We start from the raw sequence: 5070 nt of genomic DNA on the forward strand, positions 1-5070 counted from the left end.
TGTTCCCCGGACAACCTACCATGCCCCTGACTACGACTTCTGCCTCAGCGTCTCTGGTTCCTGTCTGCTCACCTGGTTTTGACTTCTCTGCTCGTCCCACTCCCCGAGCCTGCAACCCATAGACTTTGTGTGGGCCCGGAGCCTGAAGAACGGACTATTTCCTGTGTTTCCTTGTCTGCCTGAGTTCCTGTTTGCCCGTGTGTTAATAAAAGTCATTACTACGGTCCAGCTTTCCAGAGTGCTGCATTTGGGTCCAAACTGCACCCGTCACACAAACATGGTAATTTAACATCATCTCTGGAAATTGTCCATTCATTAAACGACACTGTTCAGATCAAAACTAATCCTGAAAAGTGAATTGTATTGGAATTTCTATTTAGTAATTGTCCGTTTCTGAGAAATAAAAGAAAGAAACAGTCTGGTGGTTGGAGACATTTCTGTGTAAAAGCCAAAGTCTCATTAGGAGCCCTCTGATGGCCGCATATAGTTGGACACCTCAATGAGATTGTGGTCTGGATCCCTGAAGTACAAGGTGGTGATGGTGTCCACAGCTCCAGTCCTTTCCACTGGACCGTCCTTGATCTCAAAGCCACAGGCCTAAAAGAACACCGTAAATGAACCGAGTGGACTTTATCTCAAAGTATCACCCAGGAAATGTGGTGGCAGCAACGGATCGAATACCTTCAGATGTGCAGCTACTTGGGCCAGAGGGCTTCTGGTTATGGATAGTCAGCAGAGCCTGAAGTTGGATGCTTTGCTTTGGGCTCAAACTCCTGCCCCAGCTGGGTAAGGTTGAACTTCTGCTGGCCAAACCCCAGAGCTTTACGGTTTCCCTTAATACAAGAAATGTGTTTCCGCGCCGCCGCAGGACACAAATGAAACACCCATAGTCTGCCTTCTGCTAGCAACTTCTTCAGCCTGACACGTGTTGATATGACCTACGGGTCATGGTAACTTCTGACATACCTTGAAAGTGATGACCTGCATGCCGAGGGTCGTGGTGTAGAAAGTGACTGTGTTTGACACACTTCGCACGGTTAGAACTAAATGATCTAAATGGCTCGCTTCAACCTGGCAGGTTGTTTTTAACCTGAACCCCCCAACAGTGACTGTCTGTCTATGAAGGAAACAATGATTAAGATGTGCGCCTTAAATATAGCTGTCAAGAAGGTATAAATGATGTTAGCGAAACGGAAGGCCAAAGGAAGTACGTACTGCAGCCAGTATCCACAAATCTGCTCCGATCCTTGTATAAAAAATTTGATCTACTTTATACGACATTACTTTTCAAATCTCTGCCGATATTTTCACTGTTAATAGTTAGCTGCGTTTTATCTTTAATATAATGAGAATATAATGTTCGGGATCTGAGGATTGGGTTTAAATGAAATAAGATTTGGCTTTTATTGCATTTGAATTTCACCATGTGACTCAAATCATCACTAAACATAGGAGCAATTTCAGATTTTAGTCACAAATAGAACAAATATTCATGAATTTCTGGGGGAAAAAATAATGGATCATTTAAAATGAAGTTGTCACACTCTGCTCCAGCCCATGGACTCAGTACCTTTCCACTGCCCTGCTGACACCACACCCTCTGATCACCACACCTGCTCTCAGTCACTGATCACACACCTGCTCTCAGTCACTGATCACACACCTGCCCTCACTCATCAATCAGCTCACCTACCAGTATATATTCTCCAGCCTCACACTCACTCGGTGCCAGATTGTTCTCTGAAATGCAAGACCTTCCAGCGTTTACCTGCCTGTCTTCCCGGTATCGACCCTGCCTGTGTACGTTCTGCCTGACCCCTGATAAATTAACCCTGTCTTCTGTTTTGACCATGAGCTCAGCCAGTCTCCCTCTGGATTGTTTGTCTGATTCTGCCTGCCTCGACCAGGTCCACTGCCCCGCCCTCAAACTGTTTTTTGTGTGCCAGATTGCAGTTAATAAACCTGTTGACTGATCATCAGTTCATTGCCTGTTTTGTACTGCACTTGGGTCCATACCATACCCGTCACAGAAGTAATTCAAAAAAGGAAAAACTGATTAGGCCATTGCCACCCATCGGCTGCCAAACAATCGGAACAGGCAGAGTCCTTGTGGGGTCATCCTTATTTCTTTGTCGTCGTACTCGTCATCCATGGTGTATTCACGCAGTTGACGACGTTACGACGACGGGCGTTTTTTTTGGGCCTTTGGAGGCTTGGGCTCCACTAGAACACAATTATAAAAGTCTGTTAGTGTTCAGAAGTTTCTCCCTTCCTGGGACTCGCATTCATTTCACAACAAAGCCAGATACTTACATTTCAGAGTCCAGACCGGCTGGTCTTCGTCGGTTTGCCACAATTCTTCAGTGTGTTCCCCTGTTCAGAAACACCATCCTCATGATCATCACCATCTAATCTATTGCTTTCACATGTGAATTATGGGTTAATTTCTTCTCACCAGAGTCTGGTGGCTGGCCGCTGTGGGCCTCACTGCTCAGACACTTCTGGTCTCGCAAGCTGCCGTTTCCTGTTGTGTGGGCCCTTTGCTCGCTAGAACCAGCATATTCAGTTGGCTGACCGCCGTCGTCGGCTTCGGTCTGACAGCCCTGATCCTTGGTCTCTGCTAGTGCGTGGCACTGCTCCTCCTACATGGCCAGGCAGAGGAAGACATGGATCACATATGTTTGACAGCTGTCAAAGCCAGCATTTTCACATCTGCTTGTGCACTTCTTCGTGTCACCTACAGTATGTGGAGCGTACGCTCTGAGCGCTCACCTGCAGTCTGACTCTTGGCTCTTCTAACCAGAAGATCTGCATGAGCATTTCTACGGTGCAGAAAGTGTCCGTATTCTTATTCCTCACGGACCCTGATTTGACAAACTCCTGGAATCCATCCATGCATTCAATCAGATATAACTGGGAAAAGTGTGTGAGAAGAATTATTGTTATTAGTATTATCTTTAAATGCTATAGTATGTAGATTTTGAGTGTTGAGGAATGTTGACAGGAGAAGAACAACATGAGAATTCAAAAGTACTGATGCTGCTTACAACCAAGCCCAGCATCCAGATGTATCCTGTTGGTCAAGATAGGAGAAGTTCATTAAGATGGGTGGAGATGTCAGAAGGCAATGAGATATGAGATCTTGTTTGAACACACATTCTGTTTGCACCAATAAGAGGTGAGCGAGCAGCAGACGAACGGAGTTGACAGAGGAAGCTTGAACTGCTGCTCGACTGTCCCTTGCAAGGAACTCCTGTTGTTTGCGTGGTTACTCTGAGTCTGGTGAACGAACAGCGCGGGTGACCAAAACTTCACCCTCACAAGTGTAAGAAAGGAAGCTTTTTTTTTTTTATTACCATCCCTCTGAAAATGAATAATTAGTCGTGAAGCTGAATTACTTTTTGTGTTTTTATAAAAATAATCCACTCCAGCTTCTGAGTAAGGGCTTCTGATTCTGCAGCAACATCTGAATTACCTCTCCTCCTATAATCATTTTGATCTGTGCCAGCCACCAGCCAAATGATTCCTGATCACCAAGCCTGGAGAAAACCTGTGAGACAATGGACATAAAAACTGGTAAACTGCAACTACCAGACCTGAGTTAATTGAATCATCAGTTATACTGGTAGTTCTCACCTCCACCTCATCTCCAACAGAGAGAGAAATGGGGTACTTCTTGTCAAAGTGACAGGTTGACCTTTCCCTGAACCCGCCCACATCTGTTCCCCCCCCCCACCTCCCTTTCCCGCCTGTCCCGCCTTTCTCCCTTGCCCGCCTGTTTTTAATAAGGGCAACAGTTACAAAACAGTTACAAAACAGTTTTGCCATAGTCCTGGCATAGCCATCTGTGGACAACATGAGTAGTTCTACATCCGTGATTGGTGAGACGGCTGTGACCGTTATAAGAGAATTGTGTGGAAAAGTAGTTGAAAAATCCACGGTGTTTGTACAGCGTTCTCAGGCGTCACCTTCTGAGCCTTTGCAGCAAGAATGGTCTTTGGAGCCTTATAGTCAAACAGGGAGTTTTGGGTATGTGTTCCGTTACAAGACGGGGGAGCTGATTCTCTATCAGCGGGAAGAATCTTCCAGTGAGGGGCCTATGTTGTCGGCTACGATGTCTTCCAATGACTGGGGTGTGTTGAAACTGATCAAACCGAGAATGGTGTGTGTGACTGAAGAAGGCTGTGAAGAAAGAAACAACACAGAACAGAAACCTTCCACAGAACAAACATTTGTGAGCATTTGGTTGACGAAAACCTCGGGTACGGGAAGATGGTTCTATCGTGCTAGCTACAAGATGCAGATGGAAGAGATGTCAGGGAAACCGAGACAGTATTTTGTCTTGGATCTTTTTAACTCAGACTGTGGGGTTTTCAGCAATGTGTTGACTCTACCTCTTGCAGCATGGATCGAAAAGATGCATGAAATGGATGATAAAATCACAAAATTTTTTCACCATTGTCGTCTTTGGAACAACACTGTGGTGACGAAAAAAAGAGTCCTCCCTCGTGTAAGCCCACACCCATATCTCAAATGTATAAAAGACGTTCGTCTGAACCATACGTTACCCACTACCGGAGTGAAACACTAAGGAGAGCATGTCTACCAACAGAAGCGTCAAGAGCGGATCTGACAATCCGAGCAATTCCTATCTGTGGGATGAGGATGAGACACAAGCGGAATGCCCTCAACGTCGGCTTCGGCCTCGCAGGCTGGACTTTGACTCACTCATCCAACGCTTGGATCCCACGGATTCTAACGAGTCTCTCGCTCCTTGGCTAAGCCCTCCACCAACCCCACCCCTCGGACGCTCGGCATCGGATCCTGGGGTGTCCAGTCCTCACTCACCCTCACTGACACCACCCGTCAGAGACTCAGCATCACTTCCAGAGCTGTCCGAGTCTCTTCTCCAAGGCAGAGATCCTGCGCCGTCTCCGGCTTCTTCATGTCCAGGTTCTCCAATCTCTGTGAGCGGTGTGGAGAGTCTTTCACGCTCAACAACCCCTGATCTGCCTTTGCCCGACGACGCATCGGATCTCCCCGGGGCTGTATGTAACGGTGCTGACCAGC

At 46.7% G+C, this 5070-nt stretch overlaps 1 long non-coding RNA gene and 1 pseudogene across 1 annotated transcript; both read right to left on the reverse strand.

The window, feature by feature from the left end:
* Positions 1-455: 455 nt before the first annotated feature.
* On the reverse strand, positions 456-2152 carry LOC101061241 (glyoxalase domain-containing protein 5-like; annotated as a pseudogene).
* Positions 2153-2175: 23 nt separating this feature from the next.
* LOC105416169 (uncharacterized) lies at positions 2176-2607 on the reverse strand. The gene is made up of 3 exons (XR_966185.2): positions 2456-2607; positions 2314-2373; positions 2176-2223 (listed from the first exon to the last, which is right to left on the reverse strand). It is a non-coding gene; the product is annotated as an uncharacterized lncRNA (long non-coding RNA).
* Positions 2608-5070: the final 2463 nt, after the last annotated feature.

Source organism: Takifugu rubripes, chromosome 18, assembly GCF_901000725.2.
Source record: "Takifugu rubripes chromosome 18, fTakRub1.2, whole genome shotgun sequence".
Taxonomy (NCBI): Eukaryota; Metazoa; Chordata; class Actinopteri; order Tetraodontiformes; family Tetraodontidae; genus Takifugu; species Takifugu rubripes.